The sequence below is a fragment of the Talpa occidentalis genome, unplaced genomic scaffold, assembly GCF_014898055.3.
Source record: "Talpa occidentalis isolate TD23 unplaced genomic scaffold, MPIMG_talOcc4v2.1 talOcc4.14, whole genome shotgun sequence".
In the NCBI taxonomy this organism is placed as follows: Eukaryota; Metazoa; Chordata; class Mammalia; order Eulipotyphla; family Talpidae; genus Talpa; species Talpa occidentalis.
This window is the reverse complement of record NW_023601433.1, coordinates 20,808,920-20,823,770: the sequence shown is the minus strand read 5'-3', so window position 1 is coordinate 20,823,770 and position 14,851 is coordinate 20,808,920. Positions and strand designations below refer to the sequence as shown.

Genomic DNA, 14,851 nt, shown 5'->3' with positions numbered 1-14,851 from the left:
GCCAGCCGGGGGGCAACCCACATGGCACGGCAGACCTCTCCTGGCTCACCCACTGCTCCCCTCAGCAGTGTACTTCAGTCAATCTGCCTATTCTGTTCCTCACTCTGTCTCTGGTGGAGCCTCTCACCCCCCACATTTCTGGCCTGTGCCCCAGCTCTTGTGTGCATAAATAAATAAATCTTTAAAAAAAAAAAAAAAAGATGCAACCTATGAAGCTAGCCACAGCCACTGCAGCATGAGTTCAATCCCCGGCCAGGGAGCAACCCACATGGCACAGCAGACTTCTCCTGACTTGCCCGCTGCTCCCCTCAGCAGTGTATTTCAGTCAATCTGCCTGTTCTGTTCCCCACTCTGTCTCTGGTGAATCCTCTCACCTCCCACAACTCTGGCCTGTACCCCAGCTCATGTATGAATAAATAAATAAATCTTTTTAAAAAAAACCTATATAGTATCTGCACAGCTCTATTTAAAAACAAAAAGAAAGAAAGAAAGATAATAAGAAATAGAAACAGACACTATATCAAAATTAAGGATCTAGTACAACAAAAAAAAATAATATTCATAAGTACACGTGCCAAATGATAGAGCAGCAAGATACATAAAACAGAACTAAATTTGTTAAAACATTATAATACAAGGCAACTTTATACTTACTTGCAGGGGAGATGCCACTATCATAGTGGTGGTTTTCCCAGGACAAGGTTCATCTCCAGATGCGCTAAACCCTACTATTTCCCCAAATTTGGGAAACTCAGCTGCAGAATATATGGTAGTAAGGGACTGCTTTCATGCTTTCCCCTGTAAAAAACAAACAAACAAACTAGGCAACTTTAATACTCCCACTTACAACAATGAAAAGATCAAAAAGACAGAATAAATAAGGAAACAATAACCATAGAAGAGAAAGTAGATCAAATAGGTCTAACAGATATCTACAGAACACTCCATCCAAAAATTGCTATATACACATATTTTTTCAAGTGCCCATGGAACATTTTCAAGAACAATCTATGTGTTGGGACACAAATCTATTGTAAAAAACTACAAAGAAAGAAATTATGCCTAGTTTTCTCTCTGACATAATGCCATAAACTTAGAGATTAACTATAAGGGGGGGGACAGTAAAAATTATGAATACATATAGCCTAAATAGCATGCTGCTTGATAGCTAATAGGAAAAAGAGGAAATCAAAGCAGAAATTTAAAAACACCTTGAGACAAACAAAAATGGAGATACAAGTTACCAGTATCTATGGAATGCAGCAAAAGCAGTCCTGGGGGGGAAGAAAATTGCAATACAGGTCCACATTAAGAAGTAAGAAAATTCCAAATGATCAATCTAATGCTACAATCTAAAGCAACTTGAAAAAGAAAAAATAAGACCTAAAGTTAGTAGAAGGAAAGAAATATTTTTAAAAGAGCAGAAACAAATGAAATAGAGATCAAAAAGACTATACAATAAAATCAATGAAATGAAGAGTTGGTTCTTTAAGAAGATAAACAAATAGACAAACCTCTAGCTAGGCTAACATAAAAAAAGAGAAAAAATAATAAACAGAATCACAAATGAAACAGGAGAAAACATCATAGATAGCACAGAAATAAAAGGATCACAAGACATTAATATGAAGAACTGTATGCCATTGAATTTGATAACCTTAAAGAAATGGACAAATTTTGAGGTAAATACAGTCTATTAAGACTAATGTAAGAGGGCCTCCCCGGTGGCGCAGCGGTTGAGCGCTGGGTTGCGAAGCTGCCTGCAGCCTTTGCAGTGCCGGTTTGATCCCCGGCTGCTCCCTGGCCACCAAAGGAGGGTCCCACATGGAGGGCAGACCTCTCTTGCCCCCCGCTGCTCCCCTCAGCAGTGTACTTCGGTCCCTCTGCCTGCTCTGCTCCCCGCTCTGGCTCTGGTGAATTCTCTCACCCTCCCACGCTTCTGACTGTACCCAGTGCTTGTATAAATAAATAAATAAATATTTAAAAAAAAAAAAAGACTAAGAAGAAACATATGAGTTAAACAAACCAATCACAACCAAGTATGGAAGTTGAAAAAGTAATTTAAAAAAAAAACAAAAAAACTCCTGATAAACAAAAGCCCAGGACCAAACGACTTTACAAATGAATTTTTTTTTAATATTTATTTATTTATTTATACAAGCACTGGGTACAGTCAGAAGCGCAGGAGGGTGAGAGAATTCACCAGAGCCAGAGGGGAGAGCAGAGCAGGCAGACTGATGAAGTACACTGCAGAAGGGAGCAGCGGGTGTGGCAGGAGAGGTCTGAGCGCCATGTGGGACCCTCGCCCAGCGGCCAGGGATCAAACCAGCACTGCAGAGGCTGCAGGCAGCTTCTCAACCCAGCGCTCAACCACTGCGCCACCCGGGAGGCCTTTTACAAATGAATTTTATCAAACCTTTAAAGAACTAATATCCACCTTGCTCAACTTGTCGTTTAAAATACAAGAAAAGGTAATGTTCCCCAAAAGAATGAAATGCATCCATTTTCAACAAAATGGAAGGAGTTTGAGGGAATTGTGAGTAGTAAAGCAAGTCAGAACAATAAAAACAAATACTGGATGCTTACATTTCAATAATGTACAACACCTTCAAATGTACAATTCAATAATGTACAACAATTCAGTAATGTACAACACCTTCAAAAACCAGTGGACATCAATAAACAAAGTAAGGGTTCTGAGGTTAAGAGGGAGAGTGGAGAGAAGGGGACAAGGGAATATGAGAGATGGTGGAATTTAATGCTAGAAAAAAGAGACATTGGGAGAAAACCATGACTGACTGAGACCCAGGTGAGGTTATGACACAGTGAAGAGAAGGAGGAACAAACAACTGTTTGAACTAGGCTGATCTGGGAAAAACTAGGGATAAGAAAAGGGGAAAATATATTGAATGCAGGATATAAGCATTGAAAGTTGCCATAGGTGAAGCCAGAAAATAAAATTGTCAGAACCAAGCTCAGCACATCCAAGAAACAATGTATGCATATAGACATTAAAAGTAAAAGCTGCTTCTGACAGCAAACTTCAGATCAAATGAGGGGACAACTTTTCATATTTGTTTGCACAAAAATAATTTATCTAGGAGTTCAATGAACATTATTGCAGAGAGATGGGTTCTTTGCTCTTAGGGTTCAAATCAATTTTCAGCATGAAGACTTTTTTTTCTTTTAATTTTTTACTTATCAATCAATTCCTTGTCAACCACATCTTTAAACTTAGGTCCTGAAAATGCTATAGTATCATTTCGGGTATGTAACTCCAAGAGAGAGAAAATGTAGGTATTTATTAATTGCAAATTGAGCCTTTCATAAAGGCGCTATTTTTTTTTTGTAAAGATTTATTTATTCATGCATACAAGAACCCGGGTACAGGCCAGATGCGCAGGAGGGTGAGAGGATTAACCAGAGACAGAGTGGAGAACAGAAAGGCAAAGGCCGTATTTAAATTCATATTTTTTAAGATTTATTTTATTTATTTATGCACACAAGAACTGGGGTGTAGGCCAGAGGTGCCGGGGATGGGAGGAGTGAGAGGATTCACCAGAGTGGGGAGCAGAACAGGCAGCAGAGTGAAATACACTGTTGAGGGGAGCAGCAACCGAGACAGGAGAGGTCTGCTGTTCCATGTGGGTAGCTCCCTGGCTGGGGATCAAACTCATGCCAAAGTGGCTGGCAATAGCTTGATATCACTGAAATTTTAACCCCTGCACCACCAGGGAGGCCCCTAAATTGATATTTTAAGCAATTATTACTTCTCAAATAAGTTCAATTTGTAATATAAGAAAAAAGAACACGGAAGTACAAAGGGATGAGAGTTACCTGAATTATCCCCTACACTTGATAAAAGCAAATCATCCCCATATTACAATCTTTTTACTTTAATGAATACAAAGCACTTGTGTTATACCTTACAATTCTCTAAAAACCTCGTGAGAACTTAAACAAGGTTTCAATTTCTATCCTGGAAAAAGAAAAATGTACTACTTTCCAGTCCATGTTTACACATTACCTTTCCCAGCTAATAAAGGGGATAATCTAGCTTTGTTTCAACCTCTTTGTGGTTCTATCTCACTTAATACATTAGCTGTGTTCCTGAGAACCTGTGTGCATTTTGTTTTTTGTAAACCGCACCATATTTGAAAGGCACTAAGGGAGATTCCTACTTAAAAAAATTTGACTTTAAGCAAATATCAAAAGATTTTGTGGCAACATGAAAAATGTTTATAACTCAGTGCTAAGGGGGAAAGGTCATAATTAAATTGAATAAAAATTTTAAATAACATAGATGTTTATATGACAAAATTTTGGAATAGAATTTATCAAAATGATAATAGTTACATTAGGATGATGGAATGTGATATATTCATTTCCCATTCTACTTTTCAAACTTTCTGAAATAACACCATATACTACAAATTAATTTTTTAAACTGAGATATAAATTAAAAGAATTCTGTGACCTTATTTTAAAAGAATTCTTATATCTTATTAGAAAGTTGAACAATTATTCAGTTGTGCTACCAATCTAAATCTTTGCACAATGAACTTCATTTCAGGTGGGAAAAATGGAAAGTCATTAATATTTCCCATTAAAATAAATTTCGAATGCTAACAATTAGAATCACCTGAAAGTCAATCAAATTAAGATGCGATGAAGAAAAATAAACTTTAAAAAAGGGCTATTTGTATGAAACTCCAAAAGCAGTTTTTGTGTACAGAACAGGCTAAAACAAGAATATCTCTTTCACCTTTGTGCTTTGTTCTGTACTAGAAACTATTCACTCCACTCCCCATCCCTCCCCAGATGTTTACTTTTCATTATTTTTGCTAACTGCAGTCACACCCCTTCCGTGAGCCTCAGGGCAGAATGAAACTATATACATTCAGAGGAGCATCCCAGTTCTCATCCCACTCCAAGGTGTGTGCGCACCTGTACACATACAGACCCACACACTCAGAGTCCCAGGTAGAGTCCCTGATCTTTCGGTTTGATAAGGACAACTTTAAAAGCCAAAAAATGACTTGTAAACTTTCACTGTGCTCTACAAATAAAAATTTCCACATGTCTATTACACAAAGCAGTCACCTATCCAACAACCTCTTTACTATTTACCGTATTATTTCTATACAAAGACTAAACAAATAACTTTTAACAAATTATATATTCAATTTTGAGACTTGAAATACTATTGTCAATTGGTAACAAATTAAATACCACTTAGGTATTTAAATTAAAGGCCTGGGGTCAATGTCTTTCCTATCAAGGAAAATCATTCATTAAATCCTTACATACTAATACGTCTCACTCTCCTCCATTCTGCTATTGTTGGTTATTATAATAAAGTCATTTTTATTATAGCCAGTCATTCAGTCTTGCCCTAAACAGATGATATCTGCTTTGCCCTTTTATTTGTTTCTACAGGTCTCCGCTATAAACTCAGAAATAAAATTTCAACTTTTGTTTTTTGTTTTTAAAGATTTATTTATTTATTTGTACAAGAACCGGGGTACAGGCCAGATACACGGGAGGGTGAGAGGATTCACCAGAGACAGAGCGGGGAGCAGAACAGGCAGACTGATGAAATACACTGCTAAGGGGAGCAGCGGGCGAGACAGGAGAGGTCTGACGCACGATGTGGGCCCCTCATGGGCCAGCCGGGATCAAACCGGTGCTGCAGAGGCTGTGGACAGCTCCACAGCGTGGCACTCAACCGCCTGTGCCACCAGGGGAGGCCCAAAATTTCAACTTTTGGAAGCAACCTCCAAAAGAGATGCAATAAAAACTAGCAGGCACTCCTGACTATTGACATTACAGTGACTAGACTCCCCAGTTGGAGCAAACATTATTTCCACAGATACATATCAGTCTGTTCAAGGAACTCAGTCAAGACTTAGGACAAAAAAAGACAACTTTGTGAGAGTAGACTGCTTAGCAAGATCAGCAAAATAAAAATTAATTTCCTGGAGTTAAGTGAACTGATTTAATTGTGGTTAATGTTCTATTTTGAGTGGGCATATGAGGGAAAATGCTGTTCTTTCTCCTTTATCTCTAGCCATCAGTTGAACTGAACATACTTGTATAAACTAGAATGAAACATTCTTTAGGTGGTGTATTATGCCAACAGCCCTCCCAGAATTCAGAGAGAAAAAAATACTAAAATTCTTAGTGGATAGGGCCTCCCTGGTGGCGCAAGGGGTTAAGACTCAACATACGAAGTTATCCACAGCCACTGCAGCACAAGTTCGATCTTCAGCCGGCCAAGGAGCAACCCACATGGCACAGCAGACTCTCCTGACTCGCCCGCTGCTCTCCTCAGCAGTGTACGTCAGTCAATCTGCCTGTTCTGTTTCCCACTCTGTCTCTGATGAATCCTCTTACCCCCCACAACTCTGGCCTGTACCCCAGCTCCTGTATGCATAAATAAATAAATCTTAAAATAATAATAAAATTCTTAGTGGATAAAGATTTATTTATTTATACAAGCACTGGGTACAGTCAGAAGCGTGGGAGGGTGAGAGAATTCACTAGAGCCAGAGCAGGGAACAGAACAGGCAGACTGAAAAAATACACTGCTGAGGGGAGCAGGAGAGGCTGCAGGCAGCTTCGCAGCCCAGCACTGCTGAGCTGCTGAGCCACTAGGGGAGGCCCCTTAGTGGATATTTTTTAACAAGGAATTTAAAACTTAAAATAAGTAGATTCTGTAGGATATATTAATAGGTTTTATCTACAAACTACCCAAAACAATGGTAACAATGGTTAAATATTATTTAAGATGTTTTTATTATGTTCCTTTATTTTTCATGATCATATAGATATTTACTTAAGCTCAATAAAAATCCATCCACCATCCTATAAGATTTAACTGGACAAGTCAAATTTGTGACAATAAACTAAACACAAACCTCATTTAGTTAAATATGACAAGCTACTACTATAACTGAGGACTTTGCTTTTTAGGAGGGAAAATGCCTATAAACAGTAACATGTTGTTAAATGTTCAACAACTGTCTCTTCAAAATAAAAAATGCGGGTCTCCCCTGTTGGCGCAGGCGGTTGAACACCACGCTGTGAAGCTATCTGCAGCCTCTGCAGGGACGGTTTGATTCCTGCTGGCCGAGGAGGGTCCCATATGGTGCAGCAGACCTCTCCTGTTGCACCCACTGCTCCCCTCAGCAGTGCATTTCGTCAGTCTGCCTGTTCTGTTCCCCACTCTGTCTCCGGTGAATCCTCTCACCCTCCCGCGCATCTGGCCTGTACCCCGGTTCTTGTATAAATAAATAAATAAATCTTTAAAATAAATAAATAAATAATGCTTTGTAGCACTGGCCAGTTTTCTATGGTGTAAATAAATGTTCCATGGTTGCCATTTCAACATGACATCAATAAAGATGGAGTTGGGAAGAGACATCTGTTATGCAGCATTTCTACCACAGAGACACAATACATGTAAATAATAACCTCAAGAGCACACGAGCATACATTAAATTACAGTGTCATGTAATTAGGAAATGATGAGTTTTGAGTATTCGTTAACTTAAATATAATTTATTTAATTGTAAGTTATAAAGTTTAATTTCTAATAATGGCCATGTTTAACAAGCAGCTTACAAATTTCCTGCAAATTTAATAATCAGCTCTTGTGAGCTAATGTGAGTGTTTCGGCATATGGCTCCCAGAAAACTGTCCAGATACTTATTCTGTGACTATAGATACTTATTCTGTGACTATTCTGTGACTATCTCTACTATAAGCTGTAGAGATAATAGAGAATTTCCTAGTAGGCCGGGAAATTGACAAACTGGAGGATCTCAGCGAATATAGGTAACTGCAGGCAAACCCCCTAGAAGTAAATTGGATGCTCCTTGTTGTGTAGCTCATTACATGAGCTGATAAAGGCAATAATTCTTTTACATAAAAGTAAGTTACAACTGTAGAGAATTTACAAGTTAATTATTAAACCAAAACAGCTGTTTTTCCAACTTGTAACATAGATGTCATTGTATACAGACATCTCTTATACACTATATAGATAAAATTTGTTAAATAAAACAAAATACCGAATGAGTTGTACTAAATCAGAAAATTTCAAAACAATTTATGAGATGAAATCTTCACATAGAGTGGAACTTAACCATAAGGAAAAGATTATAAAAACATAATTAAAGCCCTGCAGAGCCGACATTATGGGATGTACATTCCATACCACAGTTACAGGGGAAAATTCACTTTGCACCCAGAGACAAAAATAAAAGGATCACTCTATATAATTCTAATTCCCAAAATATGAAAGCTGGAACCTTTCCTGGAGGTTACTGACTCCCTAACAAAAATGTCTCTAACTTTTGCACTATTGATGTCTAAAAATATATTCAACCTTTGTAAATATTAAAATTATATGGGAAAACTACTGCTTTTCCATCATACAGACCGGGAGTAAACTCAGTGATTTGGTAATATTCTTCCTTTAAATAACTGTTGCTGGGCCTCCCCTGGTGGCGCAGCGGTTGAGCGCTGGGCTGCGAAGCTGCCCGCAGCTTCCGCAGCATCGGTTCAATCCCCGGCCACCGGCGAGGGTCCCACATGGCACGACAGACCCCTCCTGCTGCGCCCGCTCTCCCTTCAACAGTGTATTTCTTCATCAGTCTGCCTGTTCTGTTCCCCACTCTGGCTCTGGTGAATTCTCTCACCCTCCTGCGCTTCTGACTGTACCCAGTGCTTGTATAAATAAATAAATCTTTTTTATAAATAAATGTTGCTTTTTTTTTTTTTTTTCTGATGAGTCCATCTTTCCAAAAGCTGGACTCCCCTGTGAATCTCTGTACAAGTGAAATTCTTTTCTTGTCTAAGTGTTTTTCTCTCTGGGTCTTTCTTTGGTAGTAATTTGCCTATCAAAGTTACGCTCGTAGGCATGGCCATATAGCTCCTATTGGAATAATCCTCTCACAGATAACAACTCTGAGAAAAACTATAAAAACAACTATCTGATGACATGAGAGAACAACTAAAACTAGGAAGGAAGTCAACATTTGGAAGAAGGAAAAGGCAGTAGGTACAATTTCCATTGTTTGTGTCTTTTATCCTGAGAGAAGGCTAAAGACTGCAATCTGTAAGAGAGCTAAAAGTCAGAAAGATAATCCAAAGTCTTACTTGCTTGAAAAAATGAATGATAAGAGTTTGAAGGAAACACAGCTGCTGGAAAGTGAAGGGGGAAATCCTGAAAAGTTGAAATCCAGAAAGGAGTCTCAAATTCTGTGCATAAATCCCATGCAAATCTCTTGTTGATGCTGGAACCAAACTTACGTTAGGCAGACTTCAAGCAGCCAGCTAAGACTAAAAGAACTGAGCAGAAACTTAAGTTACTATTTACAGAGGGGAAGACAAAGTTTACAATTTGAACTCGGCCAAGTTAACTGCCAACTATTAAAAAAATAAATATAGAGGACCATAGTAGAATTGAGAATATCTACAACAGATCATTCACAATGTCCACAATACAGTTTAAGATTATTTAACATTAAAAGAAACATGAAGATATTACCTATAATTGAGAAAAATATAAAATCAATGAAGAGGAACGCTGAAATGATTCACATATTGGAATTAGCAAATAAGTATTATATGTTATTATAACTAAACCCAGGAATATAAAGGAAACAATGCTTGTGGTGATGAAAAAATAAGAATATCAGTGAATAACTAGGAACTATTTAAAAATATATATATATAAAGTATGAAACTGAAAAATATATATTGAAAATGTTTAAAATGTAATCATCCAAAGCTAGACAAAGAAGAAATAGAACAACTAAACAGACCAATTGCAAGCCGTGAAATTGAGGCAGTAATCAAAGCACTCCCCAAGAACAAAAGCCCAGGTCCAGATGGCTTCACAAATGAATTCTACCAAACGTTCAGCAGTGAATTAGTACCTATCCTATACAAACTCTTTCAAAAAATTGAAAAAGAAGGAATACTACCAAATGCATTCTACAAAGCCAACATTACACTAACACCAAAACCAAACAAAGACAGCACAAAAAAAGAAGATTACAAGCCAATCTCCCTAATGAACACTGATGCAAAAATTCTCAACAAAATCCTTGCCAACAGAATCCAACAATGCATCAAAGGGATAATACATCACGATCAAGTGGAATTCATCCCAGAGGCACAAGGATGGTTCAACATACAAAAATTGATTTTTGTTGATGTGTAAAGCAACACATCAACAAAAAGAAAAATAAATACCATATGATCATATCAATAGATGCTGAGAAAGCATTCGACAAAGTCCAACATCCATTTATGATGAAGGTCCTTGAAATTCTCAGGATAGAAGGAACATACCTTAACATGATTAAAGCCATATATGACAAATCCACCGCCAATATTATTCTCAATGGCAAAAAGCTGAAGGCCTTTCCTTTAAGATCAGGAACAAGACAAGGATGTCCTCTCTCACCACTGCTCTTCAATATAATACTAGAGGTCCTACCAAGGGCAATAAGACAAGAGAAAGACCTATAAGGAATCCAGATAGGGAAAGAAGAAGTAAAACTATCACTATTTGCAGGCACTATAGTAATATAAATAGAGAACCCTAAAAACTCCACAGGGAAACGACTCAAAATAATCAACCAGTTCAGTAAAGTAGCAGCATACAAAATCAACACACAAAAATCAGTAACTTTCCTATACACAGTCAATCTGAAGAAAAAGAAATCAAGAAAACCATCCCTTTTATAATTGAAACAAAAAAATCAAATACTTGGGAATAAACCTAACAAAAGAGGTGAAAAACCTATACAAAGAAAATTATAAAACACTGTTAAAAGAAATAGAAGAAGACACAAAGAAATGGAAAGACATCCCCTGCTCATGGATTGGAAGAATTAACATTATTAAAATGGCCATCCTACCAAAAGCAATATACAGATTCAATGCTATTCCAATAAAAATCTCAATGGCATTCTTCAAAGAAATAGAACAAATACTGATGAAATTCAGATGGAACCACAAAAAAAAAAAACAAAAACATGAATAACCAAAGCCTTACTGATGAAAACACAGGAGAAAGGAGGTATCACACTTCCAAACCTCAAACTTTATTACAAAGCTATAATACTTAAAACAGTTTGGTATTGGAATAAAAACAGACACACAGACCAATAGAACCGAATAGAGAGCCCAGAAATAAAACCACACTTATCTGGACAACTGATCTTTGGCAAAGGAGCAAAGAATATGCAATGGAACATGGACAGTTTGTTCAATAAATGGTTCTGGAAAAACTGGACCACCACTTGCAAAAAAATGAAACTAGATCACTACCTTTCACCATGCACAAAAATCAACTCAAAATGGATAAAATAACTGGACATAAGACCTGAAACCATAAAATATATAGAAGAAAATATAGGTAAAACACTACAAGATATACATCACAATAACATCTTTAAAGACTCATCACCCAAAGAAAGTCAAGGAAAACATAAACACCCGGAATTACATCAAACTGAAAAGCTTCTGCACAGCAAAAGAGACATTAACCAAAACAGCAAGACACCCCACTGACTGGGAAAAAATCTTTGCACTCCAGTCAACTGATAAGGGACTGATCACAAAGACATACAAAGAACTCATACAACTCAACAAAAACAAAATAAACAATCCAGTCAGGAAATGGGCAGAACTTAAAAGACATTTCTCCAAGAGAAAATGCAAATGGCCAACAGGCATATGAAAAAATGTTCAACATCCCTTATAGTCAGAGAAATGCAAATTAAAACCACACTGAGATACCACCTTATACCAGTAAGAATGGCACATATCAAAAAAACAAGCAACAACAAATGTTGGCGAGGAGGTGGTGAAAAAGGAACTCTCCTACATTGCTGGTGGGAGTGCAAACTGGTCCAACCACTATGGAAAGCTGCCTGGAGGTTCCTCAGTCTACTAAAAATGGAGCTACCATACGACCCGGCAATTCCACTACTAGGGATCTACCCAAAGGACACAAAAACAGTGATTCAAAAGAACACCTGTCCCCCTATGTTTATTGCAGCACTATTTACAATAGGTAAAACCTGGAAGCAACCCAAATGCTCAAAAATAGATGACGGGATCAAGAAGATGTGGCATATATACACAATGGAATATTATTCAGCAATCAAAAAAGATAAACTCATGCCATTTGCAGCAACATGGACAGAACTAGAAGGAATTATGCTTAGTGAAATAAGCCAGAAGGAAAAAGAAAAATAACGGATGGTTTCACTTATAGCAGGAATATAGAGGAACCAAATAAGACATCAGTGTAAAAAAAAAAAATAACAGTACAAAACACAACAAAGCAAAAACGGACAATTATAAATCAGAGACATATTGCAGGAGAGGAGGAGGGAGAGGGATCAGGGGGAGGGAGGGAGGAGCACAGAGGGCTGTGGTGATGGTGCACAGGTGTATTGGTGAAGGAAACTCTATGGGGACTACACCTGAGGGGGTAGGGGGAAGCAAATATTGTTTAAAAATGAACAATGATGTAAAAATTTTTTAAAAATTAATATAAAAATAAATAAATAAAATGTTTAAAATGTGTTTAATAGTAGAATAAAGATGATAGAAGAGTTAATGAATTTGAAGATAAATTAATAATCACCTAATCTAAAGAGCAGAAGAAAAAAGATTGAAAAAAAAATCTAATAGTTTCATTAATCTATGGGGCATTATCAAAAAGATTTAACATCTGTACAATTGGGAGTCACAAAAGGAAAAGAGTAATAAAGTAAATCAAACAAACAAAATATATTGAGGAATCAGGCCAAATATGTCTCAAAATTGCTATGTCCTCATTTAGACTGCAAACTCAATGAATGCAAGGAATTTTGAGTTATACTTCCTTTGTTGTCCCCAGAGCATCTACAAAGTTAGGTCACTTAGTAGATTCTCAATTAATACCTATTTTTACATTCAGCATTCAGCTTTAGCTATAGCCACTGTAACTAAATGAAGGAATATGATTTCGAAAAAGAGGGAGAAGCCCCATTTTTCTTCTTGAGGAAGGAAAATGTTTCCAAAGACCTATTTTTCAGTCTTTCCTAGGCAATTCATTATGATTTGATTTAACTTGCTTGTAGTGATCCTTGCTGAAAGGAGTATGTAATATTGTAACTGCAGAATTAGAAGGAATCTCATATTAGCTGATGGTGATTACAGGAATATCTTTCAAGGGTCCCTTCAACAGTCCTCCCCTTTCTGTCCTATTCACATAGGATGAAAAGGGAAATCCCTTCTATACAATTTTTACTAATTTTGCTTGAAGCTGCCTTTACCTATTAGGCAGAACTTATATCCTTCAGACACCTATAGATGACTCACCATGACATATTCGGATAATTCAGTAAAATTTTGCAGGGGGAAAGTTGAGAGAAACCATTTCTCTACTTAGGGAAGAATACACAGAGATGTACATAACGTATGTGTGTGTGTGTGTGTATGTATGTATGTATGTGTGTGTGTGTGTGTGTGAGAGAGAGAGAGAGACAGAGATAGAGACAGAGACACAGAGAGAAATACAGAGTAAGAGACAAAATGAGACTCATAACATTTCTTTCTCTGTGTGAACCCTTGAAGCACTTCCCCCAGTACACTTACAAACTCTCCACCAACAGTCTATGATTCTGAGACTCAGCCTGCCCACAAATAAATACAGCAAAACACCCCAGCAGAGATGTATTGATTTGATATGCTCATTTAAAGTATTACTGTTGATGTATTGACATGGTTTTGGGCACAAGGCCAAACTAGATGCCTGGAACCATAAATTTAGTAATTTCCCTTGAAATGAGCTGCTGGGAATATCCTGTTACTGTTGTAAAATAGAATTCACACATAAAGATATAAGCAGAAATTAGATTTTGGTGTGTTTGCAGGCGTCTCTGAGTCCAGGAAGTGGCATTTATGAGTTTAGTTGTGGATCTGACACTGGCTGTTTCAGTGATGTTAGTATTTTGGTCTCACTGGTGCCTATTTAGTCAGTCAGTTGGGTATAATGCTTTTTGGCATCCATTTCACAACTGTGCTGTATCTGCCATAATCATAATAGCTGTCACTGAGTCACTTCTATGCATCAGGCACTCGCATTTTCTAATGCTAACAATCATTCTCAAGGTGGGTGTTATTCAATTTATAGATGATGATACTAAATTTCAGCTAGGTTTAGAAACTTTGAAATAGTGATAACAACTAGTAAGTGGGAGTGCCATGATTCTATGAGATGCCTCTACTACATTATGCTATTTACTTTTATTAATCAAGCATAGTTGATATATAAAAAGCATGAAGGATAGAGAGATGAGTGACTAATTGATTGAGTGATAGACAGACAGATAGATTGATATTCAAGGAAAAAAGAGAGAGCTAACATACTGCATTTAAGAAATGTAAACATAGATCAAAGACGAGATTGCTTAAATCAACCAGACTAGAAACAAAGCACAAAGTAACAGGTACAGGTTATGCTAAGGACTCTGCATAAAACACAAAGCCAAGGAGTATATGAGAAGTTTGTGGTATTCCCTGGAAATCATTGGAGACACTTAGTTTTCATACTGAATGCATCTTAACACAAATAATAAACCATCTCAAAAGAAAAGAGTCCTACATACACACTCCACTTAGAAAAATGCAGCTTCACCAGCTGATAATTGTTGGTTGCTGATGGGTACATGGTGGTTCATTGCCTAGCTTCTCTATATTTTTACATGCTTAAAAGTTTCCATAATAAAAGTTTGATTTTTGTTGTTTTTTTTATTTTTTAACAAGGGAGGGATGC

At 37.2% G+C, this 14,851-nt stretch overlaps 1 long non-coding RNA gene and 1 pseudogene across 1 annotated transcript in view; one reads left to right on the top strand and one right to left on the bottom strand.

Annotated features, from left to right (window-relative positions):
• Positions 1 to 14,851, bottom strand: part of LOC129145726 (uncharacterized) — a 52,532-nt gene that overhangs the window by 4,272 nt on the left and 33,409 nt on the right. Inside the window, exon 2 of the long non-coding RNA XR_008551705.1 lies at positions 655 to 798. This is a non-coding gene — a long non-coding RNA (uncharacterized LOC129145726). The remainder of the gene's footprint in view (positions 1 to 654; positions 799 to 14,851) is intronic.
• On the top strand, positions 647 to 801 carry LOC119245367 (U1 spliceosomal RNA; annotated as a pseudogene).